Genomic DNA, 19,686 nt, shown 5'->3' with positions numbered 1-19,686 from the left:
TAAACCTTGGTTTTTATGGCAGAGTTTTGATCATCCGTAAGCACACTAAAACATTGTAGGGACCTATATCCCATATATTATTTTTTCCACAGGGCTAATCTTATTAAGGTCATATTACTCCTTGGCTAATGATGTTTTGTCACTTTCCATGAAATCAATATCAGGTTGCCGTAGTTTTTTCTTTAAGTTTTTATTTTAGTTCCAGTTAGTTATTATACAGTGTTATGTTAGTTTCAGATGTACAATACAGTGACTCAACACTTCTATATATCACGGAGTGCTCATCATAACAGGTGTGCTCCTTAATCCCCATCATGTATTTCACCCATGCCCATACCCCAAGCTTTTGATTTTTCTGTATATTTGAAATTTTTCTTAATTAAAGGAGTTAGAAAAATATGATGGGCTAGGAGTAAGGGACTGTGAACACTAATGGGGAGCAAAATATTGCTAATATTCCTTAAAATCCCTGAGATAGTTGACCAGGAGAATGAATGGTGCATTCTCAAAGGACTTGGGTGATTAACTCAGGGTAGTGATTCTCAACTTTTATCATTTACAAACATGAGCATGGAAAATAATATTTGTATGGCATACTGGAGTAACAACTCAGGTTCCTACAGTTTTCTAACCAACTCTTTTGTTCTTGTGAACAATATCTAAATGTATTATCTTGAAGTGAATTCATGTTATGTGTAGTAGAGTCAAAATAAAGTAATGGCTACCTTCCCTAATGACTCATTTCCCTATAAAAGGCATACTTTACAAATGGGTAATTCATATTAGTGGCTTGTCAATAGCTTGGATTCCTCAGGCAGTTTCTCTATCACTCACATATTTAGGCACTGGTCAGTCTGGGAACCATGGAGTATGAATAATGATATTCAAAACTTCTAGTGGAGGCAGGATAATAAGTTCTAAGTTATAATGTAACTGCTGGATCAGAACATCAGCATCCAATATTATTCTTCCTGGCTGGTAGTCTACTCTGTACTTAGTAAAAGAATCTCTTACCCTATGTGGTAATTGAATCAATGAGAAGGTTTGCACATCCATGGCAGGCTACTTGCCACTCCGCCAGCCAGCATGTGTGGCAGACATTGCTAGTTTGCTAGTTGTACCTACTTCTCTCCAACCCAACCCAGATATACCCTCAGCATCCTTTCCAAAAGATGTCCTGAGGCAACCACCAACAATCAGAGGAGGCATGTGAGATTCGTTTGGTAATATGGCTATATTACAATACTATAACATAAGTATTACATTATAGGTTGAATTCTGTTTCCTTCAAAAATACACATATTGAAGTCCTAACCCTTCACACCTCAGAATATAACTGTATTTGGAGATAGAGTCTTTAAAGAGGTAATTAAATTAAAATGAGGCCATTAGTTATGCCCTCATCCAACATGGCTGTTGTCCTTATCAGAGTAAATTTGGACACAAACACGTACAGAGGGAAGATGATGTGAAGACACAGATAAAGTGACTGACAATTTACCAGCCAAGGAGCGAAGCCTGTCACGGAGCTTCCCCTGTTGACCTCATAAGAAACCAACTCCACAGACACCTTGATCTCAGACTTCCAGCCTCCAGAACTGTGAGAAAATAAAATTCTGTTGTTTAAGCACCCCATCTGTGTCACTTTGTTACTACAGTCCTAGCAAACAAATACCAGTCTCATAAATAGAATAGAAGGATGTGGTGGGGGTGATTAAGAAGCTTCTTGACTTTTATAACAATAGAAAAGACTCTTAGCAATTTGCTGGTACACTCTTAATATTATTCTTTTATATTGAACTATGAGCTATTGACATCCCCCACTCTTATCTGGCTTGTGGTTGTTAGTTCCAGTATTATAGAGTAAGGACTCTGTAAAAAGGAAAAAAATCTTAGGTATATCATAAAATACTAGAACAGACTTGGAAGTTATAAATTAAATTTGTATTAGGAGGAATGTAGCAGTAGGAAATGGCTGTATAGTAGTAATATATAATATAGCAATCATGCTCTCCAAAGATGTCCATATCCTAAGCCCCAGAACCTGTGAATATATTATATCACATGGCAAACAAGAATGAAGGTTGTAATTGGAATTAGGTTGTTCATTAGCTGACCTTAAATAGGAAGATGTTCCTGGAGTATCTGGGTAGGTCCAATGTAACCACAAGGGTCCTTTAAAGTGAAAGAGGGAGGCAAAAGAGGAGCTCAGAGTGATGCAGCATAAAAAACTCAACTCATCAGTGCTTGCTTTGCAACTGGAGGAAGGGCTCACCAGCCATGAAATATAGGCAGTCTCTAGCAGATGGAAAAGGCAAGCGAATAGATTCTCTCCTAGATCTTCCAGATGGGAATGCAGTCTGGCCAACACTTTAACCCCAGTGAGACTCATGTCAGACACCTGACCTACAGCACTGTACGGTAGTATAGTTGTGTTGTTTCTAAGCTGCCAAATATGAGGTAATTGGTTATGGCAACAATATGAAACTAATAAAATTTCCAAGGATTGAATATATTTGCAACACTCATTTTGGAAACATACAGTGGAAACAGATTTGCTCTTGGAATCATTGTATTTTTTTTTTAAGATCAGTGCATAATGGATTATTTCTGCTCCTTATCTTTATCTTCATTCAACTCTGCTCTTCTACCTTTTCCCCTCATCCTGCACTTTCTGTTCCTCCACACCAAAAAGCACCAGCAAAAATGCTTGATCTCCATATTTGTTTTAATGGCATTATCTTTATCCAATCATCTACATTTAAAACTCTGAAAACAACTTTGACTCCTTTCTCCCCTTCCCCATCTTACATCTTGTTAGTTTTCATAGTCAGTAGATCTATCCCCATGTGTTTTTTCCTTACTTCCCTTCCTTTTCATTCCTACCACAATGTTTCTGCTTTCTGCCCTTGACTCCTCATGCTTATCCAAATTTCCTAACTGATCTCACAGCTGTCAGTGCCTACATGCACCCATTCTTCCACTCACTATTGCCAGAATAATCTTCACATGCCTATCTCCTTTCCTCAAGGTTGTTTTCCAAGGTCCTCTACAGCGAGGTCCTCGCCTCTCCAGTATCCTCCTGCACCATCACTCATTAATCCACCTACACATGCCTTGGGTGCCAGGCCAGAGGTTCTCAACTGTGATGCACAGGAGAGTCACATGAGTAGCTTTCAAAAAACACTGATTCCCTGGCCCCATTAACCAGAATCTCTAGGTGTGGGCCCTGGGAAATGGATATCTTTTTTTTTTTTTTTTGAAATGGATATCTGTTAAAGTTCTCCAGATGATAATAATGTCCTGCCCAGACTGAGATCCAGTGCCTTAAGGTGGTTCTCACACATGGTGTATATTAGAATCACCCAGAAGGCTGGTTAAAGCACAGGTAACTGGGTTCTAGCACAAGGGTTTCAGATTCAGTAGGACTGGAGTGAAACCTGAGAATTTTTCCTTTTTTTAAAATTTGAGACATAATCCACATACAATAGTAATCCTTTTAAAGTACACAATTCAATGGTTTATGGTATATTCACAAAGTTTCACAACCATTGCTACTACTTCTAGAACATTTTCATCACCCTAAAAGAAGCCCATTAGCAGACACTTCTCATTCCCTCCTCATCCCAGTCTCTAGAAACCACTAATCTAATTTCTGTCTCTATGAATTTGCCTCTTTCAGACATTTCATAGAAATGGAATCATACAGTATGTGGTCTTTTGTGACTGGCTTCTTTCACTTAACACTATTTTTAAGGTTCATCCATGTTGTAATATATTTTAGTATTTTGTTTATTTTATGGTAAAATATTTCACTGCATGCAACACATTTTATTTACCTATATCCAAATGGTAGACACTTGGGTTGTTTCTACCCTTTGCCTATTATGAACAATACTGCTATAAACGTTCATGTACAAATTTTTGTCTTCTTAATTATTTTGGAATATATATATCTAGGTGTGAAATTGTTGGGGCATATGGTGATTCAATAATTGAGATGCAAGACTCTATAATTGAGAATTTGCATTTTTAACAAGTTCCCAGGTGATGTTGAGGTTGATGGTCCAGGAACCACATTCCGAAAACCACAGCTTTACCTGTACTGGACTTCTAAGTCTTCCCTCAAATACCTTATATCTTTGACATCTGTGCCTTGTTGGTCACTGGATCTCAAGTGCTTTCCTTCTCATCTTTACCTTGTGAAATCCTACTCACCCTTTAGGGCCCATTCCCAGGCTGCCTTCATCATAAAGTCTGTGCAATATTATCTGTGTGTGTGTTTTTCTTGTTCCTCTGTGTACAAGCTCCTTTTGGGCACTGAGTGTGATTGAATCATCTTTGTATGAAAGCCCTGAAGCCTGGCACAATGCTCATACATTGCTTGCACTCATTAGCATGTATTCATTTGAACAGAATTCGAGGTCTTCTGATGTAGTAGTTCAGAGTCATGACCTTAATTAGGTGGCTTTATATTTCTCCTTCCTCCAGCATCTGATAAATCCTAGCAACTCAGTACTCTTGAAGTCCTTTCACAAGTTGGTCTCATGATCAGGAACCAGAAGACCAAAGTATAAAGATCCTTTTAAGTTATACCATTTAAAGATTATTTTTACAATTGCTTCTCAGACATTAATATAATTATAATTTTAGAAGCCATGGTCTCTATGGAATATGTTGGGAAATGACTGGGTTAGTAAAATTTGTTTATAGAGAGATTGTATCAAATGTAGAGTAGCACATCTATTTGTACAACTTTTCATGCAACTTCCATAGGTATTCAGTGGAAAATTGCAATGTAGCATTTTCCATTTTCCTAGCAATGCTGAGAATAGTTAAAATACTGACCAAGCCCTCTATTAGCAAACTTATATTTACGGGTTAGTCATACTTCAGAAGACTGAGATGGCGGCTAAATAAGACAGTTTATAATAAGGACCTGCCCCACCTTCAAGATCCAATATATGATCTGCTATTGCTGGTAGTACACATTTCCTCAAGTTTTCCTGCTAATGCTTCTACTAGTTTGTAATATACTGAGAAAGTGAAACCATCAGCTAGAATTCTAGCTTATCCTGTCCCACATCTACAAATGTGTCTGCACCTGCTCTCAATCCTTTCATTCTCCTCCATAAGGTGAGCTTCTCCCTCCTGTGCCCCAGAGCCCCACCCCTTCTACTTTCTTAGGCACTTGGCTCCAATAATCATCCAGTTCTGACTCTGCTGGCAGGGGAGCCAAGGTAGGCTTCAGGCACTGCCTTCTCTTCACCCACGTGGAAAGTAAAAAGAATCTCACCAAAGTTTGAATTCTTTTGAAGCATCTCATCTAAAAATTTCTGTAGTATAAGGGATGGTGATATTGTGTCTCACTGATGCAGAGGGGAATCTTAAAAACTAGGAAAGATTTAACAATATATTTTATTCCCTTTTATAAGTTGGTCCTTTGAAAATGTTTGTCATGTGTGAATATGGGCCAACAGATGTGGGGAACCCCAAAGGACGTCTGACGTGAAAGGCCCGCAACTTGATCTTGGCCACATCCACTCCCCTCTTCCAAACCACACTTTTGAGCACAGCTTTTAGTTTATTCTTATATAATTTCCACTTTATTCTCTTCTAAAGGCCTGGATAAATGTCATGCATGTCCCTACAGTTGGGTGTGGAATGGCTGGGAAGACCTAAGAGATAGGACATATGCAAGAGTGGTTGGTTCTCTTCTAGTCTCACAGAAAGAGCAGAGGCAGAAGAGATTGGATCCAGGAGCTCATGCAAGGGTCACAATGGACTTGGGAGAAATGAAGAAGAGCCAAGAAGAGAGAGGGAACAGTTCTGTGTGGACACTCAGTTGGAATCTGAGAGTTAAATTTTCCCCCGTACGGGTTCTAATAATTCCTGACTACACCCTTGGGTAGAATCTGTCTCTCCCCTACTTGTTAGGGTCTAGCTTACTGAATGAATGAACTCATACTTAGTGCTTGATCCTCAGCTCATTGCCATCTTAGTGATTCTCTTACTAAGCCCTTTCATCTAGGGCACCAGTAACTTCCATACTACAAATATAATGAGCAGGTTTCTGTTTATATCTTTCTCCCCATCTCTGAGACATTTGCACTGCTGATAATGTCCTCCTGTTTGAAGTAATCTGCTCTTTGGCATCCACAATAGATCACTCTCCTGTTCTCCTATTACTTGGGTCACTCCTACTTTGTCTTCTTCCTAGAAACCTCTTTCTCTGGCCTTCCCTTGACTATTGCTCAGAATTCTGTTCTCAGCCTTCCTCTCATTATAAAAGCCATAGCTACAAATATTATTGATAGTATTTGTCCTAAATCGATTCTAATGTAGCCTAATCTTGAATTATGATCTCTTTCCACAGCTGCATATTGGATACCCAGACCTGAAAGTCTTTATTTAATTATTTTCATTTTTAATTTTTTCAGACCTGGATATCTTTAAACTCAACGTTCTTTATTCTAGAATTCTTCATTTTGGTGAATGGCACTGTGAGCCTCTCAATGACCCAGGCAGAAGCTTGAAACATAATTTAAAACTTCTCCCCTGCCTACTCCTTATATTTCCTCTTACCTACATCCCATATTCAGTCATATCTAGTACATCCTTCTACATACCTCTCGTATTTATGTTCTATCACCACCGTGAGGGCTAACACTGAATAATCATTAAGGGCAAGTATTGTATATCTTATCTTCTTGTCCCTAGAGCATAGAATACTGGCACTATTTTAATATGTTACTTAGACTATTGAAAGAATTAAGAAGTAAGTAATTCAATAAATAAGTAAATGGATCAACACAATACAAGTTTAGTCCTTCTGATTTCAAGAAACAGAAACCTTTACAATGTAAGTCAAAGTACAAAGGAAGGTGGGGCAGCAGGTTTATTATTATAAGGAAACACATGGAACATAGGTAGATGAACCAAAATTAGAAAAACAAGAAACAGTAAATCAGCCAGTCTGTTAATGCAACAATGTTTACGAACTTTACAAGCTTCAACAGCTGGGATTTCTGAATCTTCACTCTGATTCCTTTCTGTTAGGTGAGTTGATTATTATCGGGGGGCTTGCTCTGTTCACCTCTCACTACAACTCACTTTTTAACCTCTACTCTGCACACTTCTTCCTTACCTCATTGAATCTGCCCACTCAGAGTGTCTGCTTTCTCAGGACTTATCATGACCATAGCTTTACCGCTTGGGCTTCAGCTACACATCCCTTCAACTTTAGTTCCTGCTGCTAACTGCCTGGCTCTCTCTGTGTTTCTCAATTGGAGTCCCTGAGAGCAGAAACGTGATAGTCCTACTCAGTTTTAAAATGTCAGCCCACTGATGAACTGCTCTGAGCAGAGGCCCAACGCAGTCCAAATCAGCCCAATTGTTACCATTCACTGGAAACACAGAGTCCCATGATATAAACCATTCTCTCCAGGGTTGCAGGTTGTGCCAGCAGTGCTAAGAGCAGAAACTGTGACTAGTGTGAACACAAACATGTGATCATGTTGTTTCTGAGGATAGGCAAAACAGGAATTCTTACTTCTAAAGAGGGTGAGAATGTGTAGGAAAAGCTAGAGCTAAAGAAGCCTGAACAGTCAAAATTCACTTAGGAGCCTTGAAAGTACAAAACACAGGATGGGATTCCAGAAAATCAAGAAATCTTGGGTGACCCCAATAGGTTATTGAGGGAAGAGAGCAAGGCTCAGAGCATTTCCTGGAATACTGTTTTCCAACTCTTGATCACCCGACAAAAGACTCAGAAACCGAATGAACAATAAATACTAACTCATTGACTTCTCTGCTTCTAGCCTGGCCCTCTCCAGTTGCCATTCCTATATTTTAGGTAAACTTTTCCCCCACTGATAAGAAAATTTCTTATTAGAAAATTAGAAAAAGAAAAAATTTGACAAGAAAATAAACATCAGTTTATCTCTACTATCTAGTAAGAATTGTAATTATTATTTCATAATTTTTTTCTAGTATTTCCTCCATTTTTCCTAAAAAATTGATTTTTGTGGGATATAATTTTATTCTGTGCATTTTTCTTTAGTTATTATATCTCTAGTATAATAATACATTGCCTAAAAATACAGTTGCAAAAATATTCCACCATAGGTCAGTATTATAATTTATCATGTCTTATTGGTGCCAGTTATGTTTTTTTCTGGCACCAATAAGTTTAAATTTTTTTTCCCTACTATAAATTAAGAAATTGAATAAAGAACATTCCTAGAAGTAACATCCTGTATTAAAGATAAATATTATCTTTTTAGAACACAAATTTAACCATATACCTTCTTAGCCTAAAATTCTTCAAAAGTTAACGTATATCTTTAGGATAAATTTCTCATTCCTTTAGTTACCGCAATGGATGCTGCTGGTTCCTCCAGCCGGAGCTCCTTCAAACCCTCACAAGGACCCCCATGTTCCTGTCACCTTCTCTACTTGTGTGTGCCCAAACCAGCCACACTCTTGTGCCTGGAGGTATCAGCTTACATTGGTCTTCTGCTTAGGCCCCCTCTCTTCCCCCTGCCTCCCCCATCACTGATTTGCCTTATCCTCTATGATTTGGCTCAACTGTTAATCATCCTACAAAGCATGCCCCATCTTCCAGTTTGGTGTGTACCTGTACTGGTTTGCAGTTTGGATTGCATTCTGCTGCTAATCAGGGAAAATCTCACTTAGAAGCCTGTATACAAACAGCAGAAGCTTCTGGTATTTGTTTAATGACAGAAAGATACCAGAGTGAGTGCACCTGGGATTCTCTTGTTGTTTAATTCATGGTTACAAAAGGGTTGTGGCAGCACCAGCAGCTGTCTTGGGCTCCAGATAGAAATACGATAGGTTGTAGGCAAAGATGCTGTACCTGCTTCGGATATGCCTTTTTTAAAAAACAAAAAACAAATGACAACAACAACAATAAACAGAAAAAGCAAAGCCTTTTGGGGAACTTTCAGCTGATTTTGCCTTGTATCTCTCTCCCTGGGCAGAGCCATTACATTGGGGGAAAAGAGCATTTAGTCCCTCATCACTCTGCTGGATGCAACAAGGGGTTTGGGAACATGCTGGTTAGCAGATAAATGGCGTCTGCACTGATGGCCTTCTTTGTGCTCTCTCTCACACCCTCCTGGTGCTGCTGGCTCACTCCTGTCCCTTGCCATTCAGATGATAAGCCTCTTGCAGTCAGGAAGAGTGTTTCCAACCTTGTTTTCCACCATCTGCCTTGAACACATTACTTAACTCATGGTTTTGAACAAATCAACTGCTTTTAGAGACCATCAACACCATATTCCCACTGAGCAGCCAAAGGCAGGAGAGCAGAAATAGCTTCCCCAAAGCACAATATTAAAAAATGGCAACAAACTTTAAAGGGAACGATGTACTGACTGGACAGTTGTAGAGCAGATGATAAGAAGGTGCCAGCAGAAGCAGCCTGAGAGAAAGCCACATGAACTGGGTCGGTGGTTCGCAAACATGGCTGCACGTTGGAATCACCTGGGGCTGTTTTTTTTTTTTTTTTCAGATTATTTATTTATTTATTCATGAGAGACAGAGAGAGAGAATGGCAGAGACACAGGCAGAGGGAGAACAGGCTCCATGCAGGGAGCCCGATGTGGGACTTGATCCCGGGACTCCAGGATCATGACCTGGGGCTGGTTTTCAGTGACCCTCTGCTTGGGCCTCCCCCCTCACCGTTTAAAACAGAATCCCTGGTGAGGCCTAGCTGTGTGCTGGAGCTGGCTCATCCTTGCTGTAAGGCTCTGCCTAAGGTCCTGTTCATCATGTTGATGGCTTAAAATTGGCCACCATCTGGTATTTCTACCATAGAAATTGGCAGACACTCCAAATCACAAATGAGTCCTCCCCGCCTGCCCCTAAGAGCAGTTCACCTGCGTCCTGCTGTTGGTAGTTAAAAATCCCCAGATGTTTCCAGTTTAAGCAGCCAAGTTTAAGAACTACTGGTCCAAAGTAAGCTCCCTTTTGGTTTCCAGTTTTCTGCCACATACTATATTGGGTTCCTTCTTTTGCCTGAATCCTGCCTGTGGGCAAGCATCCTTGTGTGGGATAACTCGGTTTGCCTGTACAGAACCCAAGTACAGAAGAGACAGGAAAATCATGCTTTCATTTATCATTGTTACTGAGTTTCTTGGCATACTATTCAATTTTGAAGAACCTAGCCACATCTCTTTCAGTGTACCTTTAGGGCTGGATCTATGGCAGCATGCTAATTCATTGAAGGAGGTGGGGGACCTCTGAATAATGTTGTACAGTTAGGAACCTTAATTACCTCCTTCTAAGATTGTAGTTCCTCATTTGAAGGCATACTTGTCTGTAGTGTAATTTGCCAGATCTCACTTCCCTGGCTGAATCTGATTTAAATAAATGGGCCCCACCTCATCCTAGGGTAGTCTTACTATAGCATCCATATCAGACTTTCCCCCCACCTCATGGTAGCTACATGTTTATATACATATATACATGTTATATATATATATTCTTCAATTTATAGATAGAACACTAGTCAGAGGAAGGATCTGTAGCTTTCCTATTGTCAGAGAGTAAGTAAGTGGATTCAAATCCAGCCAGTGCATCTCCATAAACTGTGTTTCTGGTAGCTTTAACTCCAGTGGAACTACCACCATCAAGTGACGTTCAAGTCTGGCTGCAGAAACTTGGATGCAACAGATTTGCAATTCCCCGTGGGCACCTGGAAATTCCAGGGATACAGAGGACCTGTGAAAAGCCAGGGAGGCACTCTCTTCATAAAGTGGTGCTGGGGCTCTAGCAAACCCTCAAAGCCATTGGGCAGTGTTGGTCTCTGCCCAAATAGGCGGAAGGAAGCTAGAGGACTGTTCCCAACCAGATTTGAGGTGAGGGTCCTACCAGAATTGATTTTTGGGACGGGGCTGGGGCAGCCTGACAGTCTCAGTGAAATGTACATAGCTTGGGGCCCTCTGGGGGAGGTGGGCTGCCACGGGAAAGCATATCAATGCTCTAACTTGGTTTCTGTCAAAACTTAGCTGCTCAAACACCATGCTGACCAACCTAACAGGAAATTCCTCTTAAAATATTTTTCTTGTCTTGGGTGCTAGGGTGGCTCAGTTGGTTGAGCACCTGATTCGCTTTTGGCTTAGGTCATGATCTCATGAGTCGTGAGATGGAGCCCCCCGCTGGGCTCCACACTCAGTGGGGAGTCTGCTTGAGAGTCTCTCCCTCTGCCCACCCCTCCCACTCATATGTGTGCATGCAAGCACTTGCATTCTCTCTCAAATAAATCTTTAAAGAATATTTTTCTTATCTTGAAACTTGATTGTGATTAGAGGGAATGGAAAAATACAACTAAAGTATTAATTTTAAGTAGACACTTCTAAAGAATGTTTTTGTGACAAAAGATGAAATAAATCTAGACACTGACTACCTTGTAGAAGATCTCTAATATGAGATCTTCACTCTTAAACGAGTGGTTTCTAGTACCTTGTAGATGTTAGCATTTGTACACAGGGGACCAAAAACCAGCCGAATAACTCAGTCTAGAGCAAGATTGGCCCTTTGGAAAACATGACCTTTTTATTCTGGATACCTGCCATCACAATAGGTATTTATTATTAATTTATTATTAATATTAATTAATTAATTATTGTATTTCCTTATTGTTTCTAGGATTTTGTTCCTATTTCCTTTTCACTGAGCTTTCTGCTCCAAATAACAGAATGAAAATGCCATTGGAGCTATTATCTTTTGGTGTATTTCAGCTTACCCTTTTATTTTTTTTATTTTTTATTTTTTTATTTATTTATGATAGTCACAGAGAGAGAAAGAGAGAGAGGCAGAGACATAGGCAGAGGGAGAAGCAGGCTCCATGCACCGGAAGCCCGATATGGGATTCGATCCCGGGTCTCCAGGATCGCACCCTGGGCCAAAGGCAGGCGCCAAACCGCTGCGCCACCCAGGGATCCCAGCTTACCCTTTTATAGTGTAACAGTTCTCACTGCATTTCTCCAAGAGAATATCTTATATTGGTTGAAATTCATGAGCTGATTTTCTCTGTAGTCAGCTGTGTAGGGGAGGAAAACATCTTTTCCCTCTACTCATGTTAGGTGCTCCAGGAGTCCTAACTAACAAGAGATAGATTGACAAGAGAAAAACAAATACACTTTTATTAGCATGTGCAATGTGTATCCACATAGGAGCACTCAGAGATGAGTAACTCAAAGGGATGGTTAGAACTTGGGGCTTATTTGGCATCTAAACCAAAGAACAATAAATATACAGAGAAGTGTCAGGACAAAGGGAAGGGACTTTGAGTTTCTAGAGTAGCAAATTTTGGGAAGGTAAATATACAGGTGAACTAATGGAAGATAAGTTTAGTTAGTAAAGTTTGTATGTAGATCCTCTAGTGCCTATCTCTGGATTGATAAGGGTCTATAGTTGTCTTTGGTGATTAGCTTATGTCCTTCCTGGTAGAGTGGGGAGGGGACACCTCTACAAATATATGTCCTGCTTTTAGGCAAATGGGGGAGGGCAGAGAGCTTCTCCTGTATCTGCTTCTCAATTGCCTTTAGTTCAAAATAATCAATATAATCATATTCTGCTACCCTTTAGCTGGATAAACTATTCATTTCTTCTTGTTCTAATCTGCTAGCTAGGATAGATTGCTGAAACAATTGTGAAAATGAAGACACTATAAATAAAATGAATATGACCATTTTCTTGTTTTTCTGGGGCTTTACTTGGCAGTAGCATTTCCTGGCAGTAATGTGGGTCCTGACCCAACCTAGAAACTTTGTTTCTAACTTTCCTCCTTTCTAACCTCTGAACCTTAAACATCCCTGTAAGACATAAACTATGCTTGGGCTAAGTTTCTTTTTACATGAGTTTTTCACCAACAATATCCTTTTTGTCAATCCCTGTCCCTTTCCAGCTTGCTGTCAGAAGTAAGTGTCGAAATCTGTTTACTCCCTGTCTTTCTGAGGATTTTCAAGTTAACCATTTATCCTGGACATGTCTGTGTTGTTCAAGGGCACAGTGGGAAGAAGCTGTCTGGACAAAATTGTGAATCTGGGAAGTTTTGATTTTTTACTTTTTCTGACTTTACCTTCTTCTCTTTAATGACTTACTTTTCAAACACCTTTATATTTGCTTGCAAAAATCTTCTAACCTCCCATTTAAGTTTATTCACATCATCCTGTGAGTGAAAACATTGAGAGGGGAATAATCGAATGAGAAGAGGAAATCTAAAGATCAGATTTGTATAAAAGGAATATTAATTATATCAATTATGTGGCCTGCCTAGCAGTGATGCCTAATTATCCTGTGATACATTATTGACAGTAGATTGTGAAATAATAGCTAGTTTTGGTGTAGGTTTGACTCGATTAGAATAGTGGGCTGCAAGTACATGTTACACCTTCAGAGCTTATTGCTCGACAAACAAACCTACACCGTAAGCCCAAGTAGGAACATTTTCGCTGTTCCATCAGATTGGAGGAGATTTTCCCCAGTGGAAGAATAGGGGAATCCCATAAAAGGTCACAGATTTCCTGCCATAAACTTTTGCTCCTCAAAATGTGGTCTGTGGAGCAGCAGCGACAGTATGAACTGGGAATACAGATGCTCAGGCCCTACCCCTCACCACCTGAATCAAAATCTGCATTTTAACAAGATTCCTTAGGTGATTCAGTTCACCATAAAATTTTAGAAGCACCCCTGTAAACCATTCCTTCCTTTGCCAGGGGGAGTTGACAAAAGAATGGAGAACATGAAAAAAAATAGGTCACTGCTCTAGCTACTACTTACACATTAGAAGTTGAGCCTGTGGCTTATTTAAAATGCAGACTCCCAGCCCCATCCCAGAGCTTCCCGCTCTTAGGTGTAAGGTGGGGCCAGTCCTCTGCATCTTTAACAAGTATCCTCAAAATGTCTGAGAAGACTTCAAGTCTGAGACCTACTGGCTGGGCCTCTTTACTGACACCAGAGGAAAGGGACAGGCTGAGGGAGCTGGCAGTGTGAGGGTGGGATTATTCTCAAGAAACAACCCAAGAGGCCTGTAAGGAAGAAGACTGCGGTGCAAATGGAGAGGGAGAAAAGTTGGCTAGAGAATATATATATATATGATTTTATTTATTTAAGAGAGAGTGTATCCAAGCAGAGGGGAGGAGTACACAGAGAAGCAGACTCCCTGCTAAGCAGAGAGCCTAGTGCAGGACTCAATCCCAGGACTCTGGGATCATGATCTGATCCACAGGCAGATGCTTAACTGACTGAGCCACCCAGGCATCTTGGCTGGAGAATATATTCTATAGATCCTCTTATATGGTTCTATCTGAATTTGACTCCATTCCTCAGTAATTTGCTGAAATTCACCAAAGTAAGAGTACTGTTGCTATATTTAAAGGCAAGATGGCTTAATACCCTCTTCATTTTTCTCACTTATGGTACATTGCCCTCCAGGAGCAATCAAGGCTCTCCCAGTGGCCCCACTGAAATTGCTGAAACAATTGTGGGATGTTTGCTGAAACAATTGATGGGATGTCAAGTATAATGCATTCTGTTATTGTATGTCTAACCACCCCAAATTTCAGGACTAATCTACTCATTCATTTTTGAATCGGGGTGACCATGAGGCACAGGTGGTCACCAGTGCTTCCTAAAGTCCCATCCTAGAGGATATTTAATATTTGAAGGCAGCTCAATCCATATTTGCTGAATACAGTATAAATCTGAAGTTGCTATACAAAGTAAAGCTCAGCTAATGTGAGCCCAGAGACTGATTCATAGTTTTTAAAATGATTAACCCCACGCCCTCCCCTGCCCTAGCTAGCCAGCAACAAATCATCCTTTAGGGCTTTAATGAGTTAAGAGAACACGCTTAACATAAAGGAATATGTCATGGATTCTTCTAGATGTACTTGGTCAGACATAATATGTTTAAGTCGTGTTTCCTATATGGTGTCATTTGTATGTTTGCATATTTGTGAAACTCTGAAATTTTTATACACAGGAAAAAAGTATTAAAAAGTACTCCTGAATTCTTCCAAAGTCTCATTGATTATATGACGTTTGGAGAAGATAAGACCTATGAGAAAGTATGAGGGTAGAGCATGTGTAATTTGGGGGTAAAATGATCTATAGAGAAAGCCACGTTAGGTAATATAAGACAAAATTTTAGAAATATAAATCAATCAGTATATATAACAATCTATAAGGGCAGATGCTTGGCAACTTGTTCCTGGACTTATAACTAATTCAAACTAACATTGTAAGACTTTCTCTAGTTGTTTATCATTCATTCATTCATTAATCTACTAAATATTGAAGATTGGCTCTTCACTGAGCCCTCATGAGTATACTGTGTGAAATGTATGCAGTCTCTGGATTTGCTCTGCTGGTTGGAAAGTGGACTTCAAGAAGTGCTGAAAAAACATCATTGCTACAAAATAGCACGTTAAAACAAAATACCATGACTATGACCATGTCAAGGACATTTTTCATGACAAATTCTACATACCTATATCAAATTCACTAAGTAACCTTTCCTCTGTATTTCACTTTGTTACAGTCTCGATAATCACAAAAACCCCTGGCTTTTCAGGTTTTTTTTTTGTTTTGTTTTTGTTTTTTGTTTTTGTTTTGGTTTTGGTTTTTGGTTTTTCAGTTTTTAAAAAAATTCTTTAAAAAATCTGTTTCTTATTTTAGGGAAAGAGAGGGAGAGAGAGAGAGAGAAAGAAAGAGAGAAAGTGAGCATGAGCAGGAGGGAAAGAGGGAGAAGGAGAGAGAGAGAGGGAGAGAGAAGCAGTCTCCCCACTGAGCCTGAAGCCTGAGGTGGGGCCTGATCCAAAGACCCTGAGGTCATGACCCTGAGATCAAGACCTGAGCTGAAATCAAGAGTGGGACACTTATACGTGTGACTGAGCCAACCAGGCGCCTGTCTGGCTTTTCAGTTTCAAACTGTGCTACTTCTTTTCTTTGCATCATTTAAAAGTTAATCAAGGGTTTCTTGGTCTCTAGCTCTATTTAGCTAGACGCTGGGGAAATATACAAAGAAACAGAGCTTGCCCTCAAGAAGCCTGAATTTTGGCTTGCATTGCAAGCAGGTTAGTGTGAATAGCTGATACCTACAGGAAGTTGTCAGGAAAACCTCACCATTCACAATTCCTTCCTCTTAAAATTTGGCAAAGGAGCCAGATTATTGATAATATAAGATGCAATTTTTTAAAATCATGAAAATAATGCAGAGATAAACAAACCAAAATTTATGTCTCCGTGTAGGTAACTACCTATTTCATGTCAAAAAAAAAAAAACCCAAAAAACAAAAAAAAAACAAAAAAACCCCACCATTTTTATTCAACTTGGTTTGACGTGTCGGTAGAAATCTGCTGTACTCTGCCGCCACCTGCAGGCGATCTGGCACCAGGGAGAAGGCCCAAACGGGTAACTGCAAAGGGAGCGATTGCTTTACTTTTGTTTATCAAATCACTCTTTTCCTTTTTTTTTTTTTTAAGATTTTATTTATTTATGAGAGACACGGAAAGAGAAGCAGAGACACAGGCAGAGGGAGGAGAAGCAGGCTCCATGCATGGAGCTCGATGTGGGACTCGATCCCAGGACCCTGGAATCACTACCTGAGCCAAAGGCAGACACTCAACCACTGAGCCATCCAGGGGTCCCAGATATGCTTAAATACAGTTTCACATACAATATGCTTTATATATTTGCACAACTTGAAAAACCCTGAAATTTTTATGACATACTCTGAAATATAATGTTATATGTCAATTATATCTCAGTAATAGAATAAAATAGAGCAAAACTTGTGAAAGAAATAATAAATGAAAGAATAAATTGCCACGTTTTGGTGTTCCGTGAGGTAAGTATATCTCATTAAATTGCTGTTTTCTTACTACCTTCTTGGAAGCCCTTCCATTCACAAGGACTTGGCACCCTTTTCTCTGAGTGCAGTTATTGATCTTGGTCAATGTTCACAGGTGGACGAAGAAGAACTAGGATGGGGGTATAATTTGTCTCTAAGAAAAAGTGTACAGTCCTTTGTTAACAACTGAATATTTACATCTGGTTGAAGGTTGTTCTTGCCTTCAGAGGAATCTTCCTTTGATGACCTGATACATAATGCTCATACTCATTTTCAACAAAGTGATTTTATTTTCTGGAATAAACACCGGCCTCTAATTCATCTGACTTGAAATTTCTAGATCCCAGGCCACTAGAGATGCACTGTGTTTTAAATCAAGAAAATTCCTGAGCTTCCTTTCTCATGAGGAAGTGGAGCTCCCCAATGACACAATGTTATCAGCTTCAACTTTATTGTGCGTTGTAGGCATTAAACTTGGTTTTCCAATATGACGGGAAAAACAGTATTCTTGTTTATCAAATATTCTGCTTACTAGAAATTTATCATTTCAAACACATACAATATACCAATTTCTTAAGAAGCATGGCACAGCAGTCATAACTGGTAGTATATTATGTGCAACAGAATCTTGTTTTTACTTTGTAAAGAAATAATATGGGATCTTTATTTTTTGAAGCATAACTGACATACAGTATCAAACTAGTTTCAAGTGTATAGCATAGTGGCTCGATATTTTTATACATTATGAAATAATCCCCACTATAACTTTAGTTATCCTCTGTCAGCCTACAATAAAACCTTTTCTGGATGGCTAGAATATAGTTCAGCATCACTTACTACCTTGGTAATTAAACATTAAAATGCTAGAAGACATACATAAGCCTCAACTGGGAATTATGAACTGAGATTTGGCATTTGGAATCAGCTATTGTAGGAAAGGAAGAATATAAATAAGGATATTTAAAAGAGTCAGCTATAATTACTGCGACAGGGCTAAGCTGAAGAAATATTTAAAATGAGGAAGATATTTCTCACTCCTCCCTACTGTAACTATGTATATGTTAGTTTGAGGATGGATCTAAATTTGATGATAAATGCCCAGCCCTGGGAAGAGAGAGGGCAAAATGTTCTTTTTTTTTTTCCTTAAAAAGAAGGGCGAGGCACCTGGGTGGCTCAGTGGTTGAGCGTCTGCCTTGGGCTCAGGTAGTGATTCCAGGATCTGGTGATCGAGTCCTACATTGGGCTTCCTGCGAGGAGCCTGCTTCTCCTTCTTCCTATGTCTCTGCATCGCTCCCTGTGTCTCTTATAAATAAATAAATCTTAAAAAATAAAGAATAAAAAGAAGGGCATATCACACAATTCATCAATCACATTCTTGGTACCCACAGGAGTTGAAAACTTACGTTCAAACAAAAACCTGCACGTTGACATTTATAGTAGCTTTGTTCATAACTGCTCAGCCTCAAAAGCAACCCAGATGTCTTTCAATAAGTGAATGGATAAATGAACTGTAGTGCATTCAGAAGATGGACAGCTCTTCAGGGCTAAAGAGACATGAGCTATTGAGCCAGGAAAAGATATGGAGGAAACTTAAATGCATATTACTAGGAGGAAGGAGCCAATCTGAACAGGCTACATACTGTTTCATTCCAATTATGACATTCTAGAACATGCTAAACTATGGAGACAGTAAAGTGATGAGTGGTTACCAGGAGGAGTAGGGAGAGGGATGAAGAGGCAAAGCACAGGGGCTTTTTAGGGCAGTGAAAACACTTGGCATGATACCCTAATGATGGATACATGTGATTATACAGTTGTCAAAACCCATGGAATGTACACCACCAAGAGTGAACCCAAAGGTAGACTATAGACTTGCAGTGATTATGATATGTCAGTGTAGGTTCAGCAGTTGTGACAAATGTACCATTCTGGTGAGGGATGGTGACCGTGGAGGAGGCTGTGCACCTGTGAAAGGGAGGGATATAAGAGGAACTCTTTGCACTTTCTGCTCAGTTTTGCTGTGAACCTAAAATTGCTCTAAAATCATAAAGTCTTAATGAAAATGTAATTTAATTTAGGGGCACCAGGGTGGCTCAGTCAGTTAAGCGTCCAACTCTTAGCTTCAGCTCAGGTCATGACCTCAGGGTCCGGGGATCAAGCTCCCTCCATGCTTAGAGGGAGTCTGCTTGAGATTCTCTCCCTCTGCCCCTCCCCCTACTCTCTCTCTCTCTATGTGCAGGCATATATGTGCTCTCTTACTATCTCTCTCAAACAAATAAAATAAATCTTTAAAATGTTTAATTTAATTTAAAGAATCACCATGAAGTAGGTATCATCATTCCTATTTTACAAATGTGTAAACTGATTCACAGCTATAAATATGCTAATAACTTATGCAGGTGCGTAGCTAGTTAGCTACAGAACTGGGATTTAAACACAGACACTCAAGCTCTAGAGTCTCAACCCTTATGCTGTACTCTTCTCTGCCGATATGGTTGAGTGTCAATTATCCCCATTTTAAAGATGGGGAACCTGTGCTCAGAATAGTTCAATAACCTGCCCAAGGCTGCCCAGCGAGTGACTGATGAAACCTACATTCAGACCCAAGTTAATCTCATTCTAAAGTCTGTACTTTTCTTAGCAAAAAACTTGGCCAGTAAAACTCTAAAACTTCGGACCTGACATTTCAGTCCAGAGCACCAGGGGACATTTCCTCCTCTCGTTGAATGCAGTATGACTCTTTCACAGAACTGAGCCCATCGCAATAACATGATGACCTGGTTATGTGTCTATTTTAACACCT

At 39.6% G+C, this 19,686-nt stretch overlaps 1 long non-coding RNA gene across 1 annotated transcript; it reads right to left on the bottom strand.

The window, feature by feature from the left end:
- Positions 1 to 232: 232 nt before the first annotated feature.
- LOC144282558 (uncharacterized) lies at positions 233 to 18,519 on the bottom strand. The gene is made up of 5 exons (XR_013351066.1): positions 18,287 to 18,519; positions 13,131 to 13,198; positions 11,978 to 12,128; positions 2,118 to 2,175; positions 233 to 1,598 (listed from the first exon to the last, which is right to left on the bottom strand). It is a non-coding gene; the product is annotated as an uncharacterized LOC144282558 (long non-coding RNA).
- Between the last annotated feature and the right edge of the window lie 1,167 nt (positions 18,520 to 19,686).

Source organism: Canis aureus, chromosome 1 (assembly GCF_053574225.1).
Source record: "Canis aureus isolate CA01 chromosome 1, VMU_Caureus_v.1.0, whole genome shotgun sequence".
Taxonomy (NCBI): Eukaryota; Metazoa; Chordata; class Mammalia; order Carnivora; family Canidae; genus Canis; species Canis aureus.
Note: the sequence above shows the minus strand (reverse complement) of the source record. Positions and strands in the feature narration are given on the sequence as shown.